The 14,063-nt window shown below is 31.3% G+C and overlaps 1 long non-coding RNA gene across 1 annotated transcript; it reads right to left on the reverse strand.

Annotated features, from left to right (window-relative positions):
* LOC109360213 lies at positions 719 to 1,263 on the reverse strand. The gene is made up of 3 exons (XR_002109138.1): positions 1,170 to 1,263; positions 1,013 to 1,056; positions 719 to 923 (listed from the first exon to the last, which is right to left on the reverse strand). It is a non-coding gene; the product is annotated as an uncharacterized LOC109360213 (long non-coding RNA).

The following is a 14,063-nucleotide window of genomic DNA, read 5'->3' on the forward strand; positions in this document are numbered from 1 at the left end:
AACCCCATATTGTTGCATTGATCTCCTCTTCCCCGAATCTTGTTATTAATTGTATACTTTCAACTTCAAATAATCGTTTAAACTCAATATCATCTAATGTAAGCCTCCTCCGATGGCTTCTCAATATCACCTAATGTAGGTCTCCTCTGATGGCTTGCTTTTATTTTGATTCGAAGAATGATTTAATATTCTCTTTGACTTCTTTTTGGATCATCAACCCATTTTCATCGACCATTACACTAGTCATCTCCTTGAGCGTACTCTTTCTTTTTATTACAACATGAAATAATTTAGAATTTGACTTCGCACTACAGTTTGATAGCCGATGAATGGATACATCATATACAAATGTGATTATTCTAAAAAGTTTCATAAAAATTAAAATATTGGATATTGTTGTTAAGAGAAATTGTTCTGTGATAGTAATAGAGAAAGAGAGAGATTTTGTCCCGAAGGATATATTATTTTTGATGATGAAAAAAACATGATTATATATTATTTTTGATGATGAACCAAACATGATTAATTGCACAAGGTTATATACTATACTAAAGACAAAACTTTGATAATTAAAATGAGTTATATTATTGATTAGACATAATTAGTACACAACAACTACATATAAACAACTTCATCGATCTGTCAATCTTTCTTTTGTTTTGACACTAAAAAGCAAACAACATATAGACACACTACACACAATTACATTGTTGTGTTAAAATGTAGAAAGTTCCATCTATCAATTAGTGGAAACCCCCTCCAAGTGTTGTAGCCTTGGCCAAATCCTGTGGCTGAGGAGTTGGCAAGAGAACAATTGACAATACACCACTCATAGCGGCGAATATGGCGCCCATCACAAACGCCGACAAGTTACCACCACCAAATGCATCGTCCAGAGGTCCACTTATGGCTGATACAATCATCTAGGTATTTATATAAACATACAAATTCAATCAAATACTTCACACACAAAAATTATTAGTAATTTTAATATCTTATCATTATTCCTAACCTGTGCAATCACAATTGCAAGATTGAGAGTTCCTAAAGATAAACCTGAAAAATTTTAAACAAGAAAAAATGTTATATAATTAATTTTGTTGAATGATTGGATATATGAATTCACATTATTAGATATTAGTAATAGATTATATTTGTTTTTTGTTTACCTTGGCCTGCCCCTAAGGTGCTGGAGAATATTGATTCAAGAGAAAATGACACACTATAAGTAATATGGACACATGCACACAAAAATGCTATTAAGTTTCCACCATTATATCCCATAGTAAGCATTTATTACTTTATTATGTCATACTCCCTTTTCCGCATTCTTCATTTTATTAAGAAAATATTAAATTTTTATCTTAAATGTTTTGGCTCAAATCATTTATATAATTTAGTAATGAGATATTACTGCAAGAGGAATGCCAAGAACAGAAAACAAAGTCAAGGCATCACCACTAACACCAGTTGGCGGTGGCAGAGCCTCCGTAACACCTTTTGCAACAACCGTGAAATGGCGGTGGGCCTCAGCTTCTTTAGTAATGAGCATAGTCATTGCTAAACCAATAGCTAGAATAAAATTCACCAAACCCCACAACCTCTTAACCCCTCCAACAAGAAAACAAGAAAATAAAGATAAACCAAGAACAAGTTTTTAAAAAACAAGTTTTTTAAATATCTGTAAATGAACCATAATGATATAAAATGATCATTTAAGAGTATTACTAGAGGGTCCTCCACCAACCCCAAGAAAACTAATTAAAATAAAGTTAGACTAATATTGCCTACTTTTCCATCAAATGAGTCTCTTTTAAAACAACAAGAACTAGAAGTAAAACACATCCCCTCAAAATTCATCCCCATATCTAGAGACTAACACTCTCACCCAAAGGGCATCATTTTCATTAACCATTCTCCACTTCCATTTTCCTAAAAATGATAAATTAGAAAGGTTCCAATTTTTTATAGCTAACACACCAGATTCCTTCTGCCTACCAACCTTCTTCTAAATCACTCATGATATTTTACTCTTCTCCTCCTTCCACCCAAAGAAACCATCTTTAGATTTTAACAATCATTACGTCAGAATAGCAAAACAACATTGCTTAATATTATCTTATAACATTGTTTTTGAGGCGTTTTCTATGTGACCACAATAGAACATAAGGTTATATTCAACAATGCTTTTCGAAGCGCTATAGAAAGTAGACATTTAAAAGCACTCACTGAAGCGAGCACTATTAAATGTCTACTTTCCAAATAAGACAATATCTCTCTAAGGCATTCTATCAAACACACAAGCATGTCCAACTCCACTATATTTATAATTGATTTGTTAAATCACAAACGACTACAGCTACATTGAACCTTAACATATTAAAATATTATAAAATAATATATGAGTAATGAGATCTTATGCAAATTGTTCATTCTTTCTCCTCCAATGTGCAAGTCCTTACAGAGTGTTCAAGTGTTCCTCCATGATCAATGCAAGCTACAAATACAAATAAAAAATGGCGTCTCTAAACAAATTTCAAAAGTTATAAAATAAAATACAAAATTAGTAGCAATTGAGAAAGAACATTTACCATCATACTCGATACTCTATGTTCTAAACCAGTGAACCACAACCAAAAACCTAGAACACCATAGCTGTGTAACTTCACAACAAATAAGGATCACACTATTAGTGAAATGTTTCCAACAAACTGATCATAAATAAACTATTTATTTAAAAAAGATAACGATTCAAATACATCAAAGACTTGTTATTTATGGTGTAAATCCAAACATCAAGACTGAATCAAAAGGAAATAAATGAGCTGAACTAAGATAACGATTTACCTTATGCTTGAATAGAAATCAAAAATCAATAACTTGCTTAAAGAGAGAAACTAAAAACAAAAGAGAGAAAAATGTAACTCATGGAGAAGAAGAAGAGTAAGAGAAATAATATATTGAATGATATATGTACTATTGTGTGTGAGGTTTTATTTTAAATTTGAAAATATTCTCGCTCACTAAAACAAGCGTTTAACAACGCTCACAGAAGAAGTGCTATTAAATATATGAATGTATAACTTTTAACATCGCTCACTGACGCAAACACTCTTAAAAGTGTAACTATTAACAACTTTCATTGAAGAATTGTTGTTAAATATATGATTGTATGACCTTTTAGAACGCTCACTGAAGCAAACACTGTTAATTGTGTTACTTTTAACAACACTTAGTGAAAAATTATTGTTAAATAAATGATTGTATGACCTTTAACAGCGTTTGCTTCAGTGAGCATTGTTAAAGGTGTAACTTTTAATAACGCTCATTGAAGCACGCACTGTTAAATGTGTGATAAACAACAACGCTCACTTCACTAAGCGTTGTTAACCTTTGACCCATACATTTGACCATGCTCATTGAAGCAATCGTTGTTGAATGTAAATCCTCCTATCACACTTAACAATGCTTACTTCACTGAGGGTTGTTAATTAACTTCCGGCTTATATTTAACAACGTTCAACAAACGAGCGTTTTTGAATGGACGTATTTAAATATCAATTCTGGTGTAATAAATTTCATTTATGTCCGAGATATTTTCTCAAGAGAAAGAAAGGAAATATATGCATAGAGATGAAAGTATCGATTTTTGGAGAGTCACTCAGCCACCAAAAGAGATAATTTTGTGCTTCAAAGTGAAAATTCATTTTTAAGTATATCGATGGCATAATTCCAACCCATGTTCCTATAAATTTAAAAGGGGTCGAGCCAATTTTGTACTTAAGCTTCCCTACAGCCTTCCACAAGAAATCGTCATAATCTAATTGAAAATCCATGAGGCTACTTTTATAAAAATTTATTTTTAGGTCCGATACCAATTAGAAGCACTTCAAAATATTTTTATTCACCATCAGATTATGATCTGACATTTCTCCGATTAACAATGTATCATCTCATATGATTCTTTTGATCAACAATATGAAATTTATTAAAATAGGGAAAAGATATTAGGACAACAAGTGATTCTCCTATCCACTTTAACAATATAATTAACATAGGTAAAGACAATTTTTTGGGTGCCTCACCCATTCAACAAAAGAGTAAGAAAAGAATGGAAAGCACGCAATTAGAAGACCCCTAGAGTGTAGAAAAATAAGGTCCATCAATTCCTCAAAATTGACACGCACATACTCAAAGATGACTTTGTTCCTAAACTTCCATATTTTCCATAAAGTGACGAACGAAAGAGCCACCCACAATTGTTTTTTCTTGTGCCCCATCCATACCAAATATTCATGAATTAAAAAGGAGTCATAATATCGTTATGAATATTATATCTAAGACCAAAACAAGTATAAAGGTTTTTCCAAACCTTACATCATTGCCTCATATTGGAGATGAGAAATTATAATTTCTTCTTTATCAACCTTTTCAAAATATTCATCTTTGTTCCTTCTCTCATAACCCTACTAAGTCCTTATGCTATTATCAAGAATAAGAAAGGTGTCATATGCTCTCCCTGCCTCAAGCCACGTTCCATTATGAATTCACTATAGTTGGACTTCCATTGACAAGAATAGATAAAGATGACGACTGCAAACAACTATTAATCCAATCCCTCCATTTGTGACAAAACCCCTTTTATCCATCATATAAAATAAGAACTCTCAATTTACTAAGTCACATGCCTTTTGAAAACTACTTCAATAATAACATAATCATCCTTCTTTGCTTGATCGTTAATCTCATTAGTGATCACCAAAACATCCATTAGGAATCTTCCTTCAATAAATTCAAACTCATACTTTGAGATCAGAGAAATCACAACTCTTTTAATTCTCTCTACCATAAGTTTTGATATAAATTGTACCCAACAAGTGATATAGGTCTATAATCCCAACATCTTGTAGGAAATTAGACTTAGGGATGATGGAAATGAACAAGGCGTTGAAACCTTTGGGTATTCTACCATTCATGTAAAAATCATCAACCATCCTGATAACATCATCCTTCAAGAAGTCCCACGAATTTCTGATGAACATAAAATTAAACTAGTCATGTTGAGGGATCTTATCTATCTCACAACTCCATATTGTTGCATTGATCTCCTCTTCCCCGAATATTGTTATCAATTTTATACTTTCAACTTCAGATAATCGTATAAACTCAGTATCATCTAATGTAGGCCTCCTCCGATGGCTTCTCAATATCACCTAATGTAGGTCTCCTCTAATGACTTTCTTTTATTTTGATTTGAAGAATGATTTAATATTCACTTTGACTTCTTTTTGGATCATCAACCCATTTATCATTGACCATTACACTACTCATCTCTTTTTATTGCAATGTATCCCACATTTTTAACTTTAATTCCTAACTTTAAATTCATACATAAGATTTCATATTTGTATTTATTAGGTAACATCACACATGTAAAATTGGGATTTAATGTTAGTGTTCTTAAATTTAAATCTAAACACTAGATATTATTGCTTAACTCTTTAACTTTAAAACAAAACAGACTCCTTGAAAAAGGATAGCTTTATTTTTTAGATTATGCAATTAACATTTTATTGTAGAAGAATTAGATAAATGGTTTTCTTTTTAAATTTTAATTAGTTTTCTTGGGGTTGGTGGAGGAACCTCTAGTATAACTCTTAAATGATTCTTTTATATCATCATGGCTCATTTACAGTTATTTAAAAAACTTCTTTTTTTAAATATATGGAAATACTGAGCCCAACAAATTAGTTATTCATATTTGTCCTCTTTAATTGGTGCTTATCATATAGCAGGTAAACGAAGGGTCAGATGTAATCATGATAAGAGATCAGTAAAGAAATGAAAGTTAATTTATTCTTCTTTGAACTTGAGTTCATATGCTCATGGTGTGTAGTAAAAAGTGAAGGTTTGCCAAGAACACATTTTGGCATACTGTCACCATTTAGGAACAAAAGATGAAGACAAACCAATAATTTAAATCGAGGTACTGCCAGAACATGAAAACAAGAAAATAAAGATAAACCAAGAACATATGTCAATGTACTTTTGGAACATGAGAACGAAAGATGGAGACAAACATCAAGAATGCAGCTCGGGTACTCTCGGAACTTGGTTGAAAGCACATTAGGAGTACAAGACCAACAAGGCTTAAATTTTAATGCATATCAAACACAAGGACGTAAGAAGTATGAACTTAAAACACATCAAGCACGAGGACTTGAAAGTGTAATTTTAGCATGTGACCCGAGGACCTAGAAAGTATGGTTTTAAGTAAATTAGACATTCAAACCTATAAAGTATATATTATTTTAAGCACATCACATGTGGAGGCATAAAAAGTATGATTGTTTTAAGCACATTAGACAGGAGACCTTAATAGCATGATTTTAGTCACATGATTTTAGCATGTTAGAGCATGTGGACCTAGAAGGAATGAATTTCTAAGCACATAGACCTCGAAAGTATAATTTTATCACATCATGCAAAGGGACCTAGAATGAATGATTTTTTAAGCTCATCAAGCACTAGGATATGGACATAATGAAATTTAAACACATCATGTATGTGGACAGGACAAGTATAAATATGTTTAACAAATTAGGCACAAGGACTTCGGATGTGAATGGCGCAAGGATATGATTGCGTGAATCTCTTTGTTCATTGATGAATGAATGCGAATATGAATTGATTGAAATATGTCAAATTTTAAAGTGTATATATGGAAAAATGTTTGTGTCATCGTTATTATTACTTTAAGCACCATTTAACACTCGTCATTTCAATCAATTTGGTACTTACGGAGATGCCATGGTGTACTGTATTGTCTCAAATTCTTTGTGATGAAGTACTAAATCATGTTGTTTTTGCTCTCAAACCGTGTTTCCAATGGTCAATACAAGTTTATTAACCATCCAACTAAATGAGGAAGATATGCTAGTTTAAGGAGAAATATGAAAATGGAGTATAGTCCAAGCTAGTTCAACATTTTTTAGCGATCCATCTTAATGAGTCGTGCAAGTTTACCATCGTGAGGTTTAATTAATCTCCGCTTTCAACATGAACCTTGGATCGATTAAGTGAACTATCCAAAAATTGTCATAAAGTGTTGACCAGGTGAGGCACTCTCACCTTTAATCATCCAAAAATTGCTCCATTTTTTTTACTAGGATGAGGGAGTTTGACCTTTAATCATCCAAATACTTGCCCAGTTTATTGACCAGGGTGAGGGAGTGTGACTCTTAATCATGCAAAAATTTCCCTTGTCAACTTTTCCTTCTTAAGGTCATGATTTGATAAACACTTCCCTTTTATATATCATCATAAGAATATTTATGAATGGACCAAAAAATGTAAAAAATATTTAAAAATAAATGTGTTTAAATACATTCTTTTAAGTTGGATTACTTTTTACTCTGGTGTGTATCTCAGACAAGTCGATATTCAATAAGGACTATTTGATCTTATATTAAGGTCTGACTAATTTTTTTCTTCTAAAAATAGGATATAAGGTTTGAAAGTGTGTTTCCCTCCCATGCATCTCTTTTTTCTCTATTGTCTTGGTTTGAACATTTTTGTGGCATCTAACTATCAATGAAATTTATTGGGTTGTACTATATTCCTTTGCAGATTGGAGAAGAGTTTTTATAAAGATCTTCTTTTGATACTTTTTCTTTCCTTTAAGTTTTGCCTATTAATTTTCGTTAAGGTTCATAGTAGGTTGGTTGTATCTCATTTGGACTTATGTTCTTTACGCATCGAGTAGTTAAATATCAAGAGGAGTTTTTGGAAGACTACCCTCCTCAGGTTACTAATTCTTGTTGGGATTTTTAGAAATCAACTTTTTCGTCATGTCCTATCTCAAACGGAGTAACTAGGGACATCTTCATTAGCATTTAAGTAATAACAATTGAGTCTTATTTCATTAGAACGATATGTCTGAGAGTCCACAATATATTAGTTTAGTTCACATCCTCCTCCTTTATATATGCTAACTACATGAAAAAATAATGTGATCCATGCAAAAATATGCTTATTCAAACCCTATTTTGCTAGTTTTTTGTTTTTTGCTTTCCATTTTTTTGGAAGTAATCTCATACAAAATGCTTTTTCATTGCATCCGAGTTCATGAAAAGATGTAGATCGTCTTCTTCTTCCATATCGGTTAGAATGAGGGCCCCACCATAGAAAGCTTTCTTTACAACGTAAGACCTCTCATAGTTTGTAGTCCATTTTCCTCGGTTGTCATTTTGGATAGGCAAGAATGTTTTTAGCACTAAATCTATCTCTTCAAATTGGAGGGGTCAAATTTTCTTTGCATGAGCTCTCATGATCCTTTTTGATATAGTTGTCTGTTGAAAGATTAATTTGAGAGAGAGGCTTTCCCTCTCATTTTCGGTGTTTTCTTTTTATTTTGATTAAGTAAGAGAACTCGGTTTTATTCTTTGTTCGCCATCTCGGCTTTGTTGAAATAAATTCCAACGCCAGTATAATGGTTTCAAGAATATTCCAGTTAGAACTTACTTCTTAATAATCATGTGAATGAGTCATTCCTTCATTGCCTCATCTCGGCTTTGTTAGAATAAATTCTAACACTGGTATAATAGTATCAAAGCAATCATCTATTACATAATTATTAAGTACCTTTGAATACCATTCGGTTTTGTGGAATAAATTTCAACACCGGTTTAATGGTATTCTAATGTACAAAAGTGATGATTAGTTAGTTGTTAGAAACAAATATATAAATAAAGAACAAAAGAATAATAAATGAAAAATAAATTTAAGTGACCTTTATTTATTTACTCCCTTTCGGGTTCCTTTTATTAACAAACCAAACTTCTTCCTTAAGGAAGGTTGGTATTAAAGAATTCGTTAATGAATTGCGGAAAGTAAATAACAATAAATAAAAGTTAGTAAGTTAGCTTCATCACTTTTGTATATTAAAATGTGTTTTTAACAAATAAAGTTATTGATAACACTTTACTATTTTACAAATTACACATCTTTCAAGATTCAATTGTAGGATAGTATATGGTTATATCGAACCACAAGGAATTTCCTAATAGAATGAATCATATAAACATGTCAAAGCACAAATAATGGTTTGAACATATTTTGGTGATTTTGTTGTTTGATTTTCACATAAACAATTAAACAAGAAAAATAAACTAAGTATTCACAAATTCTTAAGGAGACAAGATCAATTTAAATAAGGAAAATATTTCTCAACTTCTTTTCCCTCAACTCCCAATTATCCAACTTTATAACTCTCAACCTCCAATCATCCAAATTAATTCCCCTCCATCTTATACATATCTTTATCAACCTCATTCTAACTTACCTCATCCACTCTTTTGTCCCCCTCATCCTCCACCTTCAACTCCTTCATCATTTTCTTCATATATACTGTAATTTGTTTTTTATTTATAATTCATTAGTTTATTAGTTTAGTTAGTTAATTATTTAATTATTTAATTATTGTTAATTAGTTTAGTTATTTAATTTAAATTATAATAACTTTAGTTATTTAAATAATATAGTTTAGTTGTTTAATTATTTTTAATTAGTTTAGTTAATTGTCATTAGTTTGGAGTGATTATATTAATTCTAAACTAATTAGAATAATATAACTACTCTAAACTAATTAAAAATAATTAAATAACTAAATTGCATTATTTATATAACTAACATAATTATAACTAAAATTAAATAACTAAAGTAATTGACAATAATTAACCGACTAAATAAACATAAATAAAAAACAAATTACCTTATAGATAAAGAAGATTATGAAGGACGAGGAGACGAAGGATAAAAAATGAGAAGAGATGAGTTAGAGAATGAGATTGAGAATGAGTATTTATAGGATGGAGGGGAATTAATATTGGTGGTTCGAGGTTAATTGAGAGTTATAAAGTTTGATAGTTGAGAGGTATAAATTTGTATAGTTGAGTGGTAAGGGGTTTTAAATGAAAGATATAAACTAAATTGTTATAGTTTACAAAGAATGTAATAAAATTTAGATAAATATCTACTGCAATTTTTGCTTAAAATAATCTGAAAATTTAAAAACAAAATGAGAAAAAGGGGTGTGACATGCTGCCATGTGTTGCCACTTCAGTGAGTGATATATGTGTTGCTAGTTGAAGTGGAGACAACCTGCACTTGAGACACATGTTAATCAATTTTTCATTTTTTTTAAAAGTTATTAGTTTTTTATTTTATTTTTTGGGTCAATCATCATCCACATGTGTTAAGACTGAATAATTTAATAATGGGTTGACTTTGACTAAACATTTTAGTAAATAGTTTACTTTAACTGATTTATTTAATAAATATTTTTTAGACTACGGTGACACTAAGATGTTGTGTTCTTAGTTGATAAATTCCTCATATTCTACTTATTTTAATTGGTTTAGCCTCTTTTCACGTTCTTTTGTCAAAATGCTTCTTTGGCACTGTAACCTTTAATTTTGCTAATAATAAGGGAATTGGAGTAAGTTTATCTTTCAAAACAAGCACAGTCACAATCATTATAAAACATGATTAGAACGATTATGTAGGTAGGTCTTGTCTTACTAAATCAGGTGTTGAATATAAAAGAATAACGTGGTGCCTGCAGAGGATGAGTGAAAAAGAATATCAGAGCTTGTCTGGCTGACTTCACCAGATGTGTCTGGGGCTGAAGCAAAGACTTTAATTCACCATATGTTTGGTGGCTTGCTGTTGTAATCGGGTTCTTTGCATAATGAAAATTTGTAGTGATGTACTAGACACTGGATATAGCTTCAAAGTTGCTATTCAACCATGAAAAAAATGCATGTCTTTTAATTCAACAATCCACACTGTTGTATTGTAACATATAGAAAAATTAATATTTGGATTTTATTTGAATGGTCAATATTAAAAATATATGCATGTGACTTTTTTTAAGTGATAATCAATAACTAAATTTTAATTCTAATCATCTTTTTATAGTAGTAAGATCCATATTTATTGTTGTCACAAATTTTATAGTATGAGAATTGTTCTCATTACTCTCTTCTTTTAATCTTTATAGCTTATCTTCTTTACCTTACTTATTGTTTATATTTGTTATTCTTTTCTATCAAATCTTTGTCCATGTTGATCTTTTCCGCTATATTGATTTAGTTATCTACTTCCTCTAAGATCGTGTGGTTTTGGTGGGTTTCGATCTTTTAAATTAGAGTCGGGTTCATCTCCTGTAATGGAGAGGCCAGTACCAAACCTCTAAGATTATGACATGTGACAAATCAATTTTTAATAACCAAGATTTAAAATGCAAAAATATATTTTTAATTAAATTAATTCAAAAAATATCTTCTATCTTCCTCTTCAATAACGGCTACTCCATTGTTACATTAGGAGAGAGAAAATACAAAAATAAACCCAATTTTATGAAACCAAATGTTTTGAGATGTTTTGTTGTGCTCCAGAGTAAAAATTTAGATCATTCCATATAGGGTTTTATATTTTTTAGTAACATCCATGGCAATCCAAAACTTATGAGAAAGAAAACACAATAGAAAAGGACATCATCAAAACTTATGTTTTTTCCCTCTGGAATCCTTGGAAGTACAAAAGCACAAAGTATAGAAAAGTCCAATAGTCATATCTTGTTTTTTAACTTTGTGCCTCTCCGGGCCACCCCTACCATGCCACCAGTGAGCCATTGTTGAAGAAGAAGAAAAACTACAAGCTTCAAGCAAATAAGGCTTAGTGTTCTCTAGTTGTGTTTGTATTTTCTCTCTCCTAATGCAGCAATGGAGTAGCTGATGTTGAAGAGGAAGATAAAACATATTTTTTCAATTAATTTAATTAAAAATATATTTTTGCCTTTTAAAATTTGGCCATTAAAAATTGATTTGTCACGTGTCATAATCCTAGGTTAGTACTGGCCTCTCCATTACAGGAGAGGGTCCAGACTCATCTTGGAGAGGGAAGCAATTGTTTTTGTTCTTTCTTGTAAGGATAAAAATGTTATTAGATTATATTTAAAGGACAAAAGTGAAATTATATGTACCATAAAAGTGTCATTCAGTTATGTTTTTTGCTTTGGTTTTTGATGCATTTCCATGTTATGATCTTCACCCCATAAGAAATGCAACTGTTTTTAATCAAGGTACTTGTGATTTTGGGTATATATTAGATGTTATTAAAGTTATATCTTGGCAGTGATTTATGTATGTTGTTGGTAGGAATGAGTCTTTCTAGCTTGGTGCGAGAGCTTAAAATCATGTATCGAATCTTTCACTGACATGTAAAGCCCTCATACTCTTAAGTATTGCCTTTACAAAAAGTTTGAGAAGAAAGGGTACTTTTAAAAAAAACAAAAAAGAAGGTTGTCATTTTTTTAAAGACCTAGGACGTCATAAATTTCAGCAAAACTTGTAATAGTTATTATTACTCTTGTAAGTGGTTTCCGTTTATACTGCGAAATTGGTGGAACTCAATCGAATTAAACCACAAAATGTGATTTGGTTCGATTTTGCGGTTTGGTTTAGTTATTTTTTGAGGAGCCATTTATGTTCGGTTCGATTTATGGTTTTAGAAATTTAGGAACTGTTGGAACCGATCCAAACGCAAATTAAAGAAATAAATGTTAGATTGATGTTCTTAAACTAGTGTTCACTTCTTATGGACTCGTTGAGAATGATTCTGATCTAGTTCATGGCCTATTAGAAGTAGCATGTGTACAAGCTCGAAATGAGGGACGTGATCTTGCTTCTGAGGGTAATCAAATTATCCGTGAGGCTTCCAAATGGAGTCCTGAATTAGCTGCTGCTTGTGAAGTATGGAAGGAGATCAAATTTGAATTCCTTTTTTTCAGCTCAATCCCTTGCTTTGTTCTATAGTAAGGGGCCTTTTCAATAAGGCTCGCGTAGGGGCGCTCACGTTTTTTGGCTTACCTAAAATCTTATATTTTTAAGTTGGTAAAGACGACAGCCTTTGAAAACTAGTTCCAATAACCCTGTTTTCGTCTTCCTTCGAGTATCATTACTGATTAGCCTGACTGCTTGACCTCCTCTCTCTTAGCTAAAGATGGGGTGATCGAGATAGTAGTTCCCTCTTGATGATTTGAAATATATCTTCTAACTTTTATGGTACTGAGTTTGAAGCTAACATACACAGTAAATTGTTATATGTATATTGTTATTGTGAAGAAGATCTACCTCCTGACTTTGGTAAGGTTTTGATGAAAACACCAATATCACATAAAAGAAGAAAATGAATAATACTTATGAACACAATGAATTCAAAGCTTCAAGAAATTAGAATCTAAGTTTTTAGGTACTTCTATCCTTATACTCTAAACTATATACTTCGTAGTAATGCTCAAAAGTTTTTTAAAAGAAAATTGATAAACACAAGTATAAACGAAAACAATTTTCAAAATACTGCGTACCAATTTACTAGATCTAAGTAACAGATTAATATTGTAACACAATGGATTTTATGTGTATGTTTTATTAATTATTTATTTTAACAACGATAAATTTTAGAAATTAATCGGTATTGAATTAGACTAAAACCGTAGTTGAGGTTTAGTCTTTTCTTGTTATTTCCTATTTTTTGGTAAATTTTCGTAATTTTCTGTGGTGGAAAGTTTTTGAGCTACTATCGGCCCCAAATTAGCCCGAATTCGGCTCAATAACGTTTTTTTGAGTTCCGTACCCCAGAATCGAATTCCGATTGCATCATTGGCTTTGAAATATTATTTCGAGTCAAGATAGACATCAAGTTTGTCCAGAACGCATTTCTAATTATTTTTCACTCTGAATTCCGTGTTTCGAAGTTCTAACCGTAAACCGAAATTGGGAGATTTTTATTATCCGACCGGGTATTAGTCGAAATTACTCGGGAATGGTTTAATCGAGATTGTGTCATCGAAAAGGTCACATCACTTTCATGTAAGAAGTTTGCTTGTTAAACAAGCAAAAGTACATATCCTCTTACACAAAATCTCCTAAATCACTCAACAAATCCTCTCACTCCACCATCATTAGACACATCACCTATGCTAGTCTAAATCTACTTAC

The sequence above is a fragment of the Lupinus angustifolius genome, chromosome LG11 (genome assembly GCF_001865875.1).
Source record: "Lupinus angustifolius cultivar Tanjil chromosome LG11, LupAngTanjil_v1.0, whole genome shotgun sequence".
NCBI lineage: Eukaryota > Viridiplantae > Streptophyta > Magnoliopsida > Fabales > Fabaceae > Lupinus > Lupinus angustifolius.